This window comes from Herpailurus yagouaroundi, unplaced genomic scaffold, assembly GCF_014898765.1.
Source record: "Herpailurus yagouaroundi ecotype Mexico unplaced genomic scaffold, PumYag 160, whole genome shotgun sequence".
Taxonomy (NCBI): domain Eukaryota; kingdom Metazoa; phylum Chordata; class Mammalia; order Carnivora; family Felidae; genus Herpailurus; species Herpailurus yagouaroundi.
Window position 1 is genome coordinate 19,130,147 of NW_024412401.1, and position 17,919 is coordinate 19,148,065.

The 17,919-nt window shown below is 46.6% G+C and overlaps 1 long non-coding RNA gene across 1 annotated transcript; it reads left to right on the forward strand.

Moving 5' to 3' along the window:
• Nucleotides 1-4,190: 4,190 nt before the first annotated feature.
• Nucleotides 4,191-17,379, forward strand: LOC121034575 (uncharacterized). The gene is made up of 3 exons (XR_005792511.1): nt 4,191-4,278; nt 14,304-14,374; nt 17,253-17,379. It is a non-coding gene; the product is annotated as an uncharacterized LOC121034575 (long non-coding RNA).
• Nucleotides 17,380-17,919: the final 540 nt, after the last annotated feature.

Here is a 17,919-nt window from a genome sequence, read left to right on the forward strand (position 1 = left end):
CTAGTGTCTACCCCATGAGGTTGTTGCAACTTATTAAATGAGTTAATAACACACAACAAATGCTTAGGAGAGGGCCTGGCCTATACTAAGTGCTAAGAGTTTGCTCCTATTATTCTCTCTCCCTCCAAAATTCAGCACCTTATCATCTGTCTCTAACAATGGAGTCTTCACGCAGCTGTCAACATGATCTAAACACAAATCTGAAGGGGTCTGTCCTATACTCAAAACCCTTGCATGGCTCCCATGGCCTTCGGGATGGTGTGTGGTTCCCTAGCCCTGCTCAAAAGGCCCCTCACATCCACCAGCCTCACCATCTCCCCTCTCACTTTGCCTTGAGCACCTGGACTCCCCTGGGTCCTCTCTTCCCAGAACTTTCTGTCCTGTGATGTGCTGCTAAATGCTTAACAGCTGGCTCTCTGGGAAAAAATGTGTGCATCTATATACATACAGAAGTTTATTATAAATGCTATTGGTATAAAGCTGTAAAATAACACAATTTACAAATAACACTAAAGTATACAGTGACCTTTATGGTAAATTCTACAATGCCAATTACTTTATGTAATACTTGCTTTAATTTTTGCCCACTCTAATATCTGTAGTTTACTCGGTTGCAGTTCATCCAGGATTTGACAAAATCTGACCATGAGCAAATGCTTGATTACTATCTGATTCAAAAAAAGTCTTCACATCATTGACTAATGAGTATAGTTCTAACATAAATGTTGGTTGATATTTTTATTTATATTAAAGGGTAAGACAAAAGTAAAAGAACAAGACATGTGTTGAAACTTTACTTACTTGCCAATGATGTAAGTGATCTTTTTTGCTGAATTGAATGATAGTTTTCAAACATTGGAAGAATGTTTCCTCAAGGTTTTGTGTTACTCACAATGTAGTGGCTACAGACATGACAAGCTTTTTTTTTTTTTAAGTTTGTTTTTTATTTATTTTGAGAGAGAGAGCATGTGCACATGGGAGGGGCAGAGAGAGAAAGAGGGAGGGAGAGAATTCCAAGCAAGCTCTGCTGACAGTGCAGAGCCTGACATGGAGCTCGAGCCCACGAACTGTGAGATCATGACCTGAGTTGAAAGATCCCTGCTTGGGATTCTCTATCTCCCTCTCTCTGCCCCTCTCTTGATTGTTCTCTCTCTCTCTCTCTCCCTCCCTCCCTCCCTCAAAAGTAAATAAACTTTTTTTTTAAATAAAAGATACAATTTATATAAATAACTTCAAGAGTATGCACAATAGTAAAATGCAGTAACAATTAGAACGTGATGAGTTTATTACCTTTGTTTTTAAAAATTTACATAATTACAGGTTGCCTGAGTGGCTCAGTCAGTTAAGCGTCTGACTTTGGCTCAGGTCATGATCTCCCAGTTCAGTTCGTGAGTTTGAGCCCTGCGTGGGGTTCTGTGCTGACAGCTCAGAGCCTGGAGGCTGCTTCAGATTTAGTGTCTCCCTCTCTCTCTGCTCCTCTCCCTCTCGTGCTCTCTCTCTCTCAAAAATAAACACTTAAAAATTTTGCATAATTATACATTGCATAAATTATAAATTTATATAATTTAATTTTTAAAGCTTTATTTATTTATTTTGAGGGAGACAGAGACAACGCAAGTGAGGGAGAGGCAGGGGGGGTGGGGAGAGAGAGAATCCCAAGCTGGCTCCATGCCGCCAGCCAGCGCAGAGCCCGACTTAGGGCTCAAACCCACAAACCATGAGATCATGACCTGAGCTGAAACAAAGAGTTGGACACTTAACTGACTGAGCCACCCAGGCCTCCCTAATTTAATTTTTAATAATGGCTGTGTGTAGTAAACAGTTTGCAAAATTCCTGAAAACATAACAGTTGGCTCTTGTGAACCTGTGGGGGAGGCTCCAGAACCTCTGCCCACAGCCTCCCTGGCAAACGCCAACAGGCCCTTCTAGACTCAGGGATCCATTACTCTGCCCTGACCTTTCCCAGGCTGGATGTGGGGCCTCCTGTGGGTCTCTGCAGCCATGTGAGCTTCTCTCTTTCATGGCCAGTGAAGGCTAAGCTACCTTACTTATTTTCAAGCCTGTTTTCCCTCTGGGTAGGGAGGGAGGGAATGAGCATGTGGACCAACAATCTTGTTCACCTCTGAATCCCTGGGGCTTAGAAAATGCCTGGCCGATAGAAGACACTCAATAAATATTCGTGGAATGAAAGAGGAGGAGCTGAGGAGCCTTGCAGAGGGACACTGGGGAAGAGACAAGATTAGGGAAGTTGGGGATGAGAGGTCTTAATCCAGGGACTCAGAATGTCTGGGAAGGAAAGGTGAGAATGTTCCCTACTTGTCCTGGGAGCTTTCTGATGAGCATGTCTGATCTGGCTACTTGCATGCTAATGCACCACTCTGCCCCCAAAAGGTCCAGCCTCCCCTATCGGTACCCCCACTCAGCCCAAATTTCAGCTGAGTTTTCTCTTAGCTTCCAGGACTTCAGAAGTAACTTATAACAGAGACTCCCTGGTCTTCAGTGACCAGGTTAGGGGACACTTTGTCTTTGATAGGCAAACCCCAAGGAGATTCTTCCCATTTCACTGAGGAACAACTGAGATCCAGGGCTGGCAGGTGTCTGACCCAAGCCTTAGATGTCCCAGGGCTTCCTCTTGAGCTATGAATTGCCCCAACCCTGGCTGAAGGCTACATGCTACCTTGTTCCCCAGCTCATCCTGTCCATCTGCTTTGCCTCCTAACAAGACAGTCCTCACTCTCGTGGAGGAGCTAAGTGGTACAGCTCTTCCCCTCCCTCCTGGGAAGGAGCCCAAATAAGGAGGCACCTCATGCTCCCTGATCCACCATCACTTGCCCCTCCTACAGTCTAACCTGAATCCCACCTGCTTTCATGATACCTCCTTTCCTTCCCAGAAATGGACCTTGGCTCCCACTCTAGAAGTGAACTCACCAAAGAGCTGTTCTCCACCCCCCAGCCCCACCCCAGCCCCATGGCAGAGCCAGAAGCCTAGCCCAACCCAGCTTCTGTCTCTGCAGTTCCTGAAGGCCATCACTGAGTGAGGGCAGCCGGCCTGCTGGAGCCACCTCTCCCATCCTTGACCTTTGCCTGGGATATACCTCATCTACACGCTCTACACAACACATGCACACACCCTATCCTGGAGCCCAAGCTCCTCTGTCCACCTGTCCAGACTTGTCTGCTGTCCAGCTGGCTGACACACCCAACCCAGTGAGTCCCCTCTGGTGGAATGTCTCAGGTCAGAGAGAGAAAGAGAAAGAGGGAGCCTGAGGGGGCAACTTCCCATCATACCCATGGCTGACATCCCTTCCTCAGCTTAGGAAGTTCCATGAAGGACCCCAGGACCCAGGTCACCAAATGCCCCAGTTTTATGAATGGGCAAAGTGAAACTCAACAGGGAATTGAGGGTGTGGGCCCCAAGAGCCAGCCCAAGGCCTCAGGGGTGTTAGTCAGGGACAGGACTCGAGCAGGGGCTGGACCCTATGCATAGTCTCCTATCCCTGTCTCCTTGCTGCAAACCCAGAGGGCCCCAGTGAGGAATCTGGGAGTGTCAGAGGAGTCACAGGTGAGGCCCACCTCTGGTAGAGGACAAACTTGCCCAGCAGAGTTTTGGAGGTTGGACACCTCTGAAATCACCCCCAGCTCAGTGCTAAGGGGAGGAAAGAGGACAGGCTCACCTAGTAATCAGGGTTTCTTACCAGTGGCATACTAAATGGGGACCCGTGGAAGCAGTGCTCCCTGGGGACAAGCGATAAGGGTGCATCAACAGCAGAGAATTTAAAAACAATAATACTGACTAAAATACTACTTTAGTCAGTAGACTAAAGTAGTCAGAAAACTAAAAGTCTTCTCATTGCCATCAGCAGTAATTCTAAACAATGTTGGTAATAAAATACTTCCCCCAGATGGGGTGTGCCATTCCCACTGTCCCTCCCACCACACCATTTTTCCCAACTCCAGATTCACCCCCGAATTCTAGACTATCAGATTCACATTATTTCTTAGATCATAAGACAATTTAAATTCCTTTGGAGAATTTATAGGTCCTCTTAGGACATCTTTTTCTGATTTTCTACTTCAGAGCATATCTGAAATATTAACCAATTCCTAGTAGAGTACTTGATTTATTTGTTACCCATTCATTCTTTCATTCATTCATCAACATTCATTCATTCATCAACTTGGTAGGAAACCCTACCAAGTGTGAGGTGCCTTGATGTGCCATGGAGAAAAAGTCACAGTCCCAGAGCTGGATGGTTTACATGCCACATACAGAAGCTGGTGAGTAAAATAAGAAGGTACAATGCAGATATGAGAAATAATAAGCACAGAAGCCTGTGGGAGTTGAGAAGAGGTGGCATCAAGGACGCCTTCCTGGAGGAAGGGACATCTAACAACTGAGAGGTGAGAAGGAGTTAGCCAATTAAAAGAAGTGTGAGGCAGAAAGGATAGCACACCCCCCCCCCGCACCCCCCTTCCCCCACCCCGCCCCCAGAAGAGACAACCCAGGCAAAGGTCCAGAGAGAGCCTGGGTACTGCCAACAGCAAAATTCTGTGTGGCTGGATAGGGTGGGAGTGCGGTGATGATAGTGGTTGGCCTGAGATCCTGAACCATCTCGTGCTTGCTCTTGAGAGTGATGCGGGGGCCACTGAAGGGCTGTAAACAGGGGAATGGCAGGCTATATTAGTGTATTAGAAAGCTTAGCTCAGAAGGCATGAATTTGGGTGGGAAGAGCAAGAGTGGAGCAGAGAAATTGGTTAGGAGGCAGCTGCTTGATGAAGGCAGGAGATATGGTGGCTGGAACAAAGAGAGTAGCATTAGGGATGGAAAAGGAGTGTGAGCTTCAGCGAGGATGCTGAGGAGTGATTGACGATGGGAATGCAGGAGCAAGAGGTGTGGGTGACTCTGGATTTCGCTAGGGCAGTGGCCCTGTCTGAATTAAGGGGAACAAAGGAGGAGGAACAGACTTAGGGCATAATCAGGTCTTATTTTCATATTTCTGATAAGAATTTCTCAAATTCACATCGCTTCTTCAATGTGCCTTCACATGTGTCAGGTTTATGATTTTGCAGATCAAGGCAGCCCCCAAAACACTCTTTCTGTGTAAGGAGGGATTACTCTGAAGAATTGAAATGACAGTTAGTGAGAGATGTGACAAAAAAAAAAGAAAAGAAAAAGAAAAAAAAAATATATATATATATATATATATATTTCATTAACTCCATCACGCTTTGCCAATCATTCTTTCCTTCAGGCCTGGGGCTAAGAAACAGACAAGACCTGGCTTCATAGGACTGACAATCTAGTAAATCAAAAAGTAATACAGGGTTGGGTGCCTGGGTGGCTCAGTCAGTTAAGTATCCAACTCTTGATTTCGACTCAGGTCCTGATCTGTTTGTGGGATTGAGGGGGCTCTGCGCTGGGCATGGAGCCTGCTTGGGATTCTCTCTCTCTCTCTCTCTCTCTCTCTCTCTCTCTCTCTCTGCCCCTCCCCTGCTCACATGTGCACCCCCCTCCTCTAAATAAATAAACTTAAAAAAAGTAATAGAGGGTTATAAAATATGTGCACTTTCACATAAAACATTATTCTTGCCTCTTTGTTGTTGTTGTCTTTACAAATGCATAGGTTTTATTATCAAAGCAATAATGCCTATCAAAGATATGTGAAAACTACAAAAAATAAAAGCAAATTGCTCACAATTCAGAAACAACACAACACCTATTAACCCTTTTGCTCCTTTTCACTCTTTGATCTAAGTACTCTGTTGACATAATTGAAAACAGTTCTATATAAGCCTGTTGGTATAATGCCCTTTTCACCTAATGCCATGATTATAGAATAATGAGCTCTTCAGAATCATGATTTCAGTAGCTAAGAGACAAACCATACTTTATTTCATCTGTCTTCTATCGTTGGGTACTCAGTTTGTCTTCAACTTTGAAGTTTTATATTTCATTTTTTTCGTGCATAAATATGTATTTGTATTTTAATGTTTCAGTGGTATAAATAACATTGCAATGAAGATATTTGGACAAAGCCTTGGTCTACATCTCCAATTAAATTCCCAGGAATAAAATAACTGGAACAAAGAATATAAGAAACATCCAGCTTTATTTTTATTTATTTATTATTATTTTTTTTTAATTTATATCCAAGTTAGCATATAGTGCAACAATGATTTCAGGAGTAGATTCCATAACGCCCCTTGCCCATTTAGTCCATAACCCCCTCCAGTAACCCTGTTTATTCTCCATAGTTAAAAGTCTCTTATGTTTCGTTCCCCTCCCTGTTTATATATTATTTTTCCTTCCCTTCCCTTATGTTCATCTGTTTTGTATCTTGAAGTCCTCATATGAGTGAAGTCACATGATATTTGTCTTTCTCTGACTAATTTCACTTAGCATAATAACCTCTAGTTCCATGCACGTAGTTGCAAATGGCAAGATTTCATTCTTTTTGATTGCCGAGTAATACTCCATAGTGTGTGTGTGTGTGTGTGTGTGTGTGTGTGTGTGTGTGTGTATACCACATCTTCTTTATCCATTCATCCATCAATGGACATTTGGCCTCTTTCCAGACTTTGGCTATTGTTGATAGCTGCTATAAACATTGGGGTGCATGTGCCCCTTCTAACCAGCATACCTGAATCCCTTGGATAAATTCCTAGTAATGCAATTGCTGGGTCATAGAGTAGTTCTATTTTTAATTTTTTGAGGAAACTCTACACTCTTTTCCAGAGTGGCTGCACCAGTTTGCATTCCCACCAGCACTGCAAAAGAGAGCCTCTCTCTCCACATCCTCACCAACATCTATTGTTACCTGAGTTGTTAATGTTAGCCATTCTGACAGGTGTGAGGTGATATCTCATTGTGGTTTTGATTTGTATTTCCCTGATGATAAGTGATGTTGAGCATTTTTTCATGTGTTAGTTGGCCATCTGGATGTCTTCTTTGGAGAAGTGCCTATTCATGTCTTTTGCCCATTTCTTCACTTGGATTATTTGGTTTTTAGGTGTTGAGTTTGATAAGTTCTTTATAGATTTTGGATACTAACCCTTTATCTGATATGTCGTTTGCAAATATCTTCTCCCATCCCATCAGTTGCCTTTTAGTTTTGCTGATTGTTTCCTTCCCTGTGCATAAGCTTTTTATTTTAATGACGTCCCAGTAGTTCATTTTTGCTTTTGTTTCCCTTGCCTCCGAAGACATATTAAGAAGTTGCTGCGGCCAAGATCAAAGAGGTTTTTGCCTGCCTTCTTCTTGAGGATTTTGATGGCTTCCTGTCTTACATTGAGGTCTTTCATCCATTTTGATTTTATTTTTGTGTATGGTGTAAGAAAGTGGTCCAGGTTCATTCTTCTGCATGTCGCTGTCCAGTTTTCCCAGCACCACTTGCTGAACAGGCTGTCTTTATTCCATTGGATATTCTTTCCTGCTTTGTCAAAGATTAGTTGGCCAAACGTTTGTGGGTCCATTTGTGGGTTCTCTATTCTGTTCCATTGATCTGAGTGTCTGTTTTTGTGCCAGTACCATACTGTCTTGATGATTACAGCTTTGTAATACAGCTTGAAGTCTGCAGCTTTATTTTAACCCTTTATATATTTATCTCTTAAAACCATAAGTTTGATGGTGTAAGGTGAGGATCTAATTTTTGCTTTCCGGAGATGAGAACGGATCTTCTTCAGGTATCCCTCTCACCCCCAATCCTAGCCCCCAGCTTCTTCTACTTCCCTCAGAGATAATAAAGATGAAATCAAGAGGTGACATTACAAGCTGTAATTCTCTTTGCCCTAATTACAAGAAAGTGTTTTTCCTTGTTCTATGAGTAACTGGCTTTCTCTTAAGTGTCCTCACTTTCTGATGAGTAATTGGAAATGTGCTTCTGTTCGTGAACTTTGTCAAAAGCACTTGTGCCAAATCAGCTAAAAAGCCCTTGCAATGCTCAAAAGTAAATAAAATAAAAAGGGATACCATAATATGACAAGGAATAACCAAGTTAATAGGTGTACAGCACTCACCACAGTGTCTGGCACTATTAAGTGCTCAATAAGTAGTATTTATTCACTTGACATTTGCTGAGCCCCTACAAGAAACCAGGCACTGTGCCAGGCTCTGGGGACCTGGCAGTGGCCGAGATAAACACAGTTAGTGCCTTCCCAGAGTGTCCTGTCTGGTGGGCAAGATGGTCTTAAACATATGACTATATGAATAAGTAGTGGATCATAAGTATTACATGTCAAAGTACTGGGGGCCGTGAAAGTGTATCATAAGGGAGAGGTAATAGTCTGAGGGGACATCAAGGAATTCTAAAAAGGGAAATGTTAGTCAATTTAATAAATGGAGATTTTAGATCCAGGCTGGATGGAAGCACTGCCCAAATGTCATAGGTGCAGGTAGAGAGGATTCAGGGCTTCCTGGCAAGGCCTCCACCCAGTACTCTTTCAAAAGCCTGGTAATAAGTGCCTAGCCCCAGAGTCCAGCTAACATAGGGGTGAAAGGAAGCAGAGTGCCAGGGCAGAGTGTGAAGGCAAGGAATGTGGCAACTCCAGGTAAGGAAGCCCAGTGGAGGCCAGAGGCTAGAAAGGCAGGGGTACAGGCTCTGAGGTGCACACATGTGGAGGACGTCTACACCACAGGGAAAAGCCCATTTGGAGACCTATATGAGTGGCTGGAGATAAGGAGGATGTTGATGATAGTGAGGGGGGAAGCAGAGATGGGCAGTGCTGGTGAATCAACAGAGGGGATGGTGGAAGCTGATGACAGTCCAGAGGACTTAGAGATGATGGGGACTGGGACAGGGGGTGAGGGGTGTGGTGACCAAGGTGATGAGGATGACAGGGACAGGTGGTGACATCAAGGTGACAAGGGAGATGGGAGTGGAACTAGCCAGTGACAGGGTTGGGGTAGAGGTAGATGATAAAGAAGACAGGGCAGGCTCAGATAACGACAGCCTTGGGCATGGGGCTGGGACAGGGATGGTGGCATGCTGAGGAAGGTAACACAGTGATGGGAACTGGGTCAAGTGAAACCATGGTTAAGAAAGGGCCAGTGGTTGTGATGCAGGGATGACGGTGAGGGTGACAAATGAGTGGCAGGGTCGAAGATGAGTGATGACCATGAATGTGACCCAGGGATGACAGGAAGTGTGAGTGGTGATGATGTCTGTGCTGGTGGCAAACTAGAGACACCCACTCCACCCCCTCCCCTGGGCCCATTTCAACACTAGAACTGTTTCCTAGGCCGCAGGTTCCATGACTCAGTACCACACATCAGCCAGCCCAGATAAGATCTCCAGGTGCAGCCACTGCCACGGGGGCTGGCTGAGTGCCCTTCCCGGCTGTGCCCAGGCCCATCAGGGGGCCAGGGTATGGAACATTGGTGTTATCTCTGCCTCCTCCCTCCTGGGTTCACATCCACAGCAATATGAGGTCCACCAAGAACTCCTAACCTTTCTCTTCTTGAAGAATACAACTTTTGCCACAAGTGCCCTGGCCAGGGCTTTGTCTATTCCCCCAGCTTTGTCTATTCCACAACTGATCCCATTAGAAGTTTCTGGGTCCTCTAATGCTTTGTCATAACCATTCCCTGAAAAGAGAGAGAAAGGAAGGTGAGCTTCAAGGATGGGGAGGGAGTCTGAATAATTCCATCTATTCCTCCCACATATATCTATTGAGCCCCTCGCATACCAGGAGCTAGCTGTCACAGCCGGACCTGTGATTCCCCCTCTCCCTGAAGCTCGGTCTGGGGGATAGACATGTAGATGGCAGTCATCCTTGAGAGAGTGCTATTCCCTTGAGATAGATGCTTTTCAAAACCTGAGGAGAGTGGGTCCCATTAAAGAAATTCTCAGGACTTGTGATGGTGACCCTTCTGCCCTTTGCTCAGCTGAATACCTTAAACAAAACAAAACAAAACTTAGAGTATACCAAGGAGAGAATGTGAGTACGGAGATGAGAAGGGAAAGAAAATCAGTGATGTGGCTGGATGCCAGGGTGCTAAATAGGATGAAGTGCCAAGATAAAGGTGCCATTACAGAGGAGCCAAAATGATTTCCAAGAACAGGGATGTCTAATATTCAATTTGAGCATGTTGGGTTTGTGCAAAGTAAACTCTCTCCAACTCCCCAAGCCTTCAGCACAATTTGTTACTAACATAAAGACCTGCTATGAAAAAGGGAATTCTCGGGGCACCTGGGTAGCTCAGTCAGTTGAGATCCTGACTTCAGCACAGGTCATGATCTCACAGTTTGTGGGTTTGAACCCCATGTCGGGCTCTGTGCTGACAGCTCAAAGCCTGGAGCCTGCTTGGATTCTGTGTCTCCCTCTTTCTGCCCCTCCCCTGCTCATGCTCTGTCTCTCTCTCTCTCAAAAATAAATAAACATTAAAATTAAAAAAAAAAGAAAAAGGGAATTCTCAAAGAAAAAGAAAAAGGGATTTCTCTCCCTTTCTTTTTCTTCCTTCTTCCTTCCTCCCCCCCTTCTCCCTTCCTTCTCTTCTTCCCTTCCTTCCTTCCTTCCTTCCTCTCTCTCTGTTTCTTTCTCTTTTCCTTCCTTCCTTTCTTTCTCCCTCTCTTACTCCCTTTCTTTCTTTTCCTTCCTCCCTTTCTTCCTTCTTTCCCTCCTTCCTTCCTCCTTCCCTCCCTTCCTTCCTCTCTTTCTTTCTCTTTCTTCCTTCCTTCCTTCATTCCCTCCCTCCCTCCTTCCTTCCTTCCTTGCTTCCTTCCTTCCTTTCTGCCTTCCTTCCCTCCTCCCTTCCTTCCTCTCTCTGTTTTCTTTTTTCTTTCCTTTCCTTTTCTCTCCCTCTCTCTTTCTTTTCTTTCTTTTCCTTCCTTCCTTCCTTCCTTCCTTCCTTCCTTCCTTCCTTCCTTCTTCCTTTCCTCCCTACCTTCCATCATCTGAATCTAAGACTCTTTTAGGAACACCAGAAGAGAATTGCAGAATGCTAGAGCTGGAGAAGAAGTTAAGGATCAAATCATCTCATGCCAACACCCCTGTGATATTGAGAGAAACTGAGGCAGGGTGGTAATGGATCTTGCTCTGAGTCTCAGAGCAACCTGGGGCTCTTGACACCCAGGCTTCCCACCACACTTCCCCGATCTGGTCGCGTGCATCTGGTCTCCATAGAACACAAGGTCTGGCCCCGGCTGGCTCCTCCCTGCGTCCCTAGCTTGGTGCTAGATGGGCTCAAAGAGGTCACTAAGCAAGAGCCCCAAACTTCAGTTTCTCAGATCCTCCCTAACCAGGATACTCTCTGATCAGGCCTCACCCACCTTCCCAGTCTCATCTGGTACTCTAAGCTCCAGCCACACTGAATTCCTTCCAGCTTTTCTTAAACACTTGATCTCCTGCCACCAGGCCTTTGCACAAGCTGTTACCTCTACCTGGAGTACCCCACCTGGCTAACCCCTTCTCATCCTTCAGGTCTCACTATAGGGATACAGGGCTGAATTTATGGGCAGATGGCCTTAGGGGCTTTTTAAGGCTATATGGCACTACAGAGGCCCCATGCTTAATTTTATACTGCTGCTGTGTTGAAATTCTAAATAATTTTTTAATAAGAAGCCCTGTATTTTCATTTTTCACTAGGCCCCAACAAGTGATGTAGCCAGTCCTGTAAAGGTGTTTTGTTCTGGTAAAATGTCCCAATTCCAACTTTCCTTTGATTGATTGTATTTGTAGTCTCCTCCACTAATTAGGCTTCAAGTTCCATGATGACAGGAACCATTTGGTAGGTTCCAGCTCCCCCTTTCCTAACAGTCCTCAGTGTCTCTTTGGGAATCCATTTTATACAGATGGCCCTGATAGCTCCCTTGAGGCTAGAGATGAAACAGGTGACTTAGGTTAATCCAATCAGATCAGGCCATCCTCATGCCCCAGAGGTGGGCATGTGACCAACATGGTCCCATAAGAGGGCACCCTCTTTGCCAGGATTGCTGTCACAGAGACGCTCCCTCTTCTCTGCTGGACATCAATGAAAAGCATGGAAGTTGGAGCAACTGCCAGGGATCTTGGAACTACAAGAGGATTTAGGCTTAGGAGGAGGCTGACACTATGGAGGAAAGAGAGGAGAGACAGAAAGGACGTGGTGCTAGATTAAGCCTCATCTGAAGTTTTCCTCTGATTTTTCAGTTCTGTAAGCCAATGCAGTACCATTGTTACCTAAGCCACTTTGAGTCAGAATTCCACTTTTTTGCATCTGGCTGCTTCCTACATGATACTATATGCATACATCTCGCTCATTATAATATTCCTGGCAACTACCACACCCTGGCATAAAAAAGATCCTCAGTAATCATTTGATGAAAGAATAAACAAACATATGAATGAAATAGACGCAAGTCCTCTGGCAGAGAGACCAGGGATACTACTTTACACGCGAGACTGTTCCAGGAGCCCTTTTGCAGAGTTTCTTCTACTGGTCGCCCTGATCCTGCATACCTCCAGAGACCTCTACAGGTTCCCCTCTTTCCTGGCTGGGCCCAAATCTCTAGGACAGCCCAGAGCTTAGTCACTTTCTGTTTATCCCCTGGCAGATAGGCATGCTGCAGTTTCTCTCTGCAGTTAAGTGTCTCTGGAGTTAGAAGCTAAGGGGTGAATGGCTTCACCAGTCACAGCATGTGACTCTTTATCTTGGGGTTGTGAGTTGAAGCCCCATGTTGGGCATAGAGCTTACTTAAAAAATAAATAAATAAAGTTTGTTAAAAAAAAAAAAAAAAAAAGGGAAGAAGTTGCACCCTGAGACTGGGAACCCAGGCCTGGATTGGCTGTTGCCTTATCCAGTAGATTTGCGCCATTCACTTGGATTTGAGTCATATTGCAATGTATTAGGAGCTAGCTTTTATAACTAGACTCAGCCTCCTGCTGCATAGAATGGCAGTGAGGATGAGGACCTATTGACTCCAAAGGGTGAGATGACCCTCACTGTCTGGTTGTCTGGGATTCTAAACTCCTGTGAGACAGAGAAGCAGCTCTAGTAGTTGGAAATGGGGAGTTTTAGTCAATCCTGCTGTTCTCTTATTCAGTAAGTGTCTGTCAACAGCTCCTGGGTACCCGGCCCAGTCACTGGGACTCTCCATCACATTCTTTAAACTTCCTGCTTCCTGACCCCTTGCTCTGAAAATCTGGGTTGTGGCCTCAAAACCTAAAGGCTTCCTAACCCTACATCCGGGCCAACGACACATCCTGTGACCCCCATCTCTTCATCCCCTGTCTCTGCACTTCCCCCCTCCCCCCACTTCCAGCCTGTCAGGTATCGTTTGCCTTTTGTTTCCCTCGCCCACAGATATGTGGCTTCTGGTAACCGGTGAGTAGCAGTGTATTTGAGTATGAGTATTAGGTAAGTGTGTGTTCAAGAGTGAGTGCACCTGAAGGTGTCAACAAGTTCTTGAGCGTGCATGACTCTGAGAGTGTGTGTACGTGTAAGGACATGGAGTATAGACGTGTGTGTCTGTTTGATTATGGGCATACGTGAGTGCACATAAGTGTATCTAAGTGTGTTTGGGCATCTGAGTATGTGGGTGTAAATCAGTGTCAGAGTATGAGTGTGCATGCATGGTATAGATGGGTTGAGTATGGAGTGTGTGCGTGTGGGGGCAGTCAGTGAGTGCATGAGAGTGTAAATTTGTTTGGGGGAGCATAAACACACTCGCACCATCTTCATCTGTCACAGCAGACACACCTTCATGTGTATGTGGGCACATGGGTGCATCTAAGGAACAAAAGTGGCTCAAAGCTATACACCCTTTGTCGGATAAAGGGAAGACTTTGTCCACAGGCCAGGGTCACTCTCTCCTTTCCATCCCAGACATGGAACTAAGGATCTACTGGGAAAGAGCTCCCTGTAACCAGCAGACAGCCTCCCTGCTTAAGCCAGGCCACCTCCCCCCTCCCTCAGCCCATTTCCGGCCAGGCCCTGGCAGTGACCCTGAGCAGAGAGGCAAAGGATGAGGGCAGTGAGCAGGACGTTCCAGGTGCCTCCTTGGCTTTGGGGGGCATCTCCGTGGAGACAAGAGGTGGACCATATCCAGATGATTATCAGAGCTCCCAGAGTTCTCTCTCCCCTCACCCAGCCTCTCCCAGGCACACCTTCTTGGCTCTGAGAGCAGTGAGGAAGCTGGCAAAGGCCCACCACTTGTCACAGAGGTTTCCAGAAAAAATCAGAGGCTGGAGGATAGTGGGAATACACCAGAATGACTTCTCAGAGCAAGAGATTGGAAAAGCTGGTCAAAGTGATTAAATCTGGTTTCAGGCTTTGTCCCCAGAGAGCTCTAGGTATGGGAAAGGTAACACTTACCTCTTCTCCACAGCACACATTACCTCACTCTGAAATGAAGGCATGGCCAAGGTGGTCAAGGGAAGGGACCCTGAAAGGGATCAGGTGAGTCAGTTTTCAGCCTGCTCATAACCTCATCCCACTGGCAACCTTGGCTTTTCATAAGACCTCCCCATTTGTGTCCCCCCACCCCACCGCCCACCTCTGGCCTCCTGTGCTTTGACCATATGCAAGGATCTTTTCCCTATTCCCAAAGCTGCTGGAACTCCCAGGGTGCTGGTAAGAGCTGGAAAAGGCTGCCAGGGTCACGCTAATTGTCCTAGTCTGCCCCATTCTTGAAGAGCTGAAGCTAGATGGTAGTGAGACTTGAGGAAGGACTTTCTGATAAGGCAGTGAGACAAGATTAGGAAACGCAAATTGGGATTTTTGCCTCTGCCTTCAACCTCTCTCCCCTCACCCCATACACACTACCCTCTCAACCCCTAATTCATCACTATGACCATTCTCAAACCCTCCCAGCTCCTTGAAATCCCACGAGATGGTGGAGTAGCCACTTCTTTCTTTCTCAGGAGCCTGAGTTTTCTGGAGAAGAGCCAGGGTGGGAAGGGAGCTCTGGCTTTCATCTCCCCTCACCCTAGTCTTCTCAGGGAAGCCTGGGTCCATGTGAGTCAGAAGTACTGGGACTAGACTCCCAGGCTGACCAAGGCCCCACAGAAGCTGCAAGCAGCCTGGAGCTGGAGGAGATGGCCTTGCAGAGTCATCCAAGCCTGGTTTGGCTTCATATTTTCCCTCCCAATAGTACACAGGGAGCTCACAAGGGAGTATGGCAATAACAGTAATAATAACATTATTCTATATTTTGTATCATTTACTGCAGCATCTGGCACCATTCTGTGTATCTGTTAACTCACTTAATCCTCACTTTGTGCAACCCAGTGAGGTACTGTTACTATGCCCATTTTACAGATGAAGAAACAAAAGAGCAGAAAGATGAAATCTGTCAGGGATCCAGCAGGAACAATATATCCTCAGAGGGCTTCACTAAAGTGGAGCTTGTGAAGGGACTACAGAGGCAGAGTCAGGGTCACAGGGACCAACAAGGGGTAGCCTGGGACTGACTAACAGCAGGCAGCAGAAGAGAGCAGTGTTACTGGGATGCAGTGAAAGCCCTGGGAAAGGCATGAGTACCCTGGCCTTCCATCCCACCCCATCCCCACCCTCTGATTTCCTGCCTGTGCCTCCTGCTTGCCAAAGCCAAGGCAAGACAGGGGCAAGAGGGCTCAGGTGATGCAGCCCATAGATATTAGCCTCCTGAGGCACAGAGCAGGCCAGAGATTGGATCTGGAGAAAATGGAGACCTCCTCCATATGCCTAAGGCCCCGTGTGGGAACGGCTGGTTGTCTGGACCCAGAGCCTTGCTCCCTGAGATGTGGCAAAGTGCTGTCTGGAAAGGGGTTGCAGGGAGCTAGGTTGGGGACAGGAGACTGGGTTGTAATGCAGACTGTGCTGCATTGTTCTGTGGTCCTGAGTGAGACTCTGAGTCTCAGTTTCCCCTTTACACAAAGAGAAGATAGGTGCCACTCTGGGAAAGCCAAGGTGCCCAGACCAGAAAGAGCTTCTGTTCCCACTGCCACTCTCTCCCTTATTCAAAGAAACCTGGCATCAAAGACAGAGGCCCCAGGCATGGAGATGCTGAGTCCCTGAGGAGGCCACCCCCACTTGCTGCCCACTTAGGACTCAGAGATATTTTGTGATGAGCCCCCTTCAGTCTCCTTGAGGGCCCCAGTGCCTTAGTCTCTGCTCCCTTTGTCAGTATTCCCTGGCCCACAACACAGAAACCCATCTCAGGACAGGTTCCCTCCTCAGTGAGGAGGTGCAGGGCCCTGCCTAGGCCAGTATCTTCACAGACCCTTCCTGAGGAGATCAAGGGCATCTCTGGCCTCTGGGGTCTCTGTATGGGGTGGAGTAGTTCCTCCTCTCCCCTTCCCACCCCACCCAACTCTGCCCCACCCATGCTTCCCCAAGCCTAGGGGGAGCCCCACCCAGGTTTTCAGACAAACAAAATCAAGGGGAAAGAGTTAGCAAGAAGGAGGGAGCTCATTGCCAGGAATTAAGGAGGAGGCATGCCCTGGGGTAAGACGAGCCGATTGGGCTAGCAGGAGAGTCACTCTTAGGTACAAGCAGAGATGGACTCTGAGGTATACCAGATGTACAGTTAGAAATACACAAAGAAAGATCCAGCCACAAAGAGTTAGGCAGTGACAGAAACACAGAAAGGGACAGAGACCTGGTTGGCCAGAGGCACAGACCGACAGAGACATAAGACATACTGAAAGAGAAAGACAGCCACTCCCAGGAACACTGAGAAATGCACACTTGCATGTGTGCACACACTCAGAGGCAAGCACACAAGGAAACAGGAACCAAGCTCAGGTTTCAGGGAGGCTAATTTCAGTCCAAACAAGTCAAAACTTTGAAGAAACATGGGCTCCTCCAAAGTGAGCTGTGGAGCGGACTAGACTCAGGAAGGACAGAGCTGAGGTGTGGGATCTATCTACCCTCCCACATGGCACCTCCAAGCACACCCTGTAAAGTAGATTAAGATACTTCCCTAAAGGGAAAAAAAATAATTTAATTTAATTCAAAAATTAAAAAAAAAAAAAAAGATACTTACCTAAAGAAGATGAAAACATTTCTTTTTAGAACTTGCTATCAGCCACAGCTACTAATGAGAGGCATAGCCTGGACATGAGTGGGGAGGTAGGAAGCTTCCCTCCAGCCCCTGGAGGGGTCACATGCTGCTGCTTGGTTCGTGTCCCTACCAGACCCTGCCTTCATTCACTGCTCCTTGCCTGGCCAGGCCTGAACCTTTCTCAGGAGGTCTGACCCTCCATCCAACACGGTCCCTAGGCTGCCCACTCCTCTGCCCTCTACACCTGTACATGTAACCCTCTTGTGTTTCTCTTCTATCTCTCTCCAAAAGCCTCCTCAAGTCAGGTCACAGCAAGTCATCACCCCGACTCCTCCTCCCCCTCTTCAGGAAATTCAGAATCCATGGAAGGAATCTGAAGCGGAAGAGGATGTGGAATTCAATGACCTTAAAAAAAAAACAGCCTTCAGCACCTCTCCACAACCACCATCCCCTCCTCTCCAATTCTGCAGGAAAAAATCATAAGGTGACATTTATTGACTATTTACCATCTGCTGGTCACTATGCTAAGTCCTTTTCATGAATTATCTTCTACTACCTCTTCCTCTCAATATCTCCCAATTCACAAATGAGGAAACTGAGGTTCAGGGAAAGAAAAATGACCACCCCAAAGTCACACAGCTAGAAAGAGGCCAAGCTGGGCCTGGAATCCAGGCTTGACTTCTCTTTAACCACTGCACCAAAAGACCTCCCCCCAGCCCCTGGCTGACTGGTCAGGATCAGCTACAGAATTTGAGAGGAAGGGATGACAGAAGGCATTGGGCATGCTGGGGAGGACAGCAGGGTGGGGGCACCAGAGGTAGGACTGGTGTAGCTGGAATGAAACTCTGAAGTCACATTCCCCTCCCAAGTCTGGCCCTTCCTCCCCAGAGGGCCTGGGAAGGGGACACTCCCTCTGGCTCAGGTCTCTCCAACATTCCAGACACACCTCTTGGGAGCT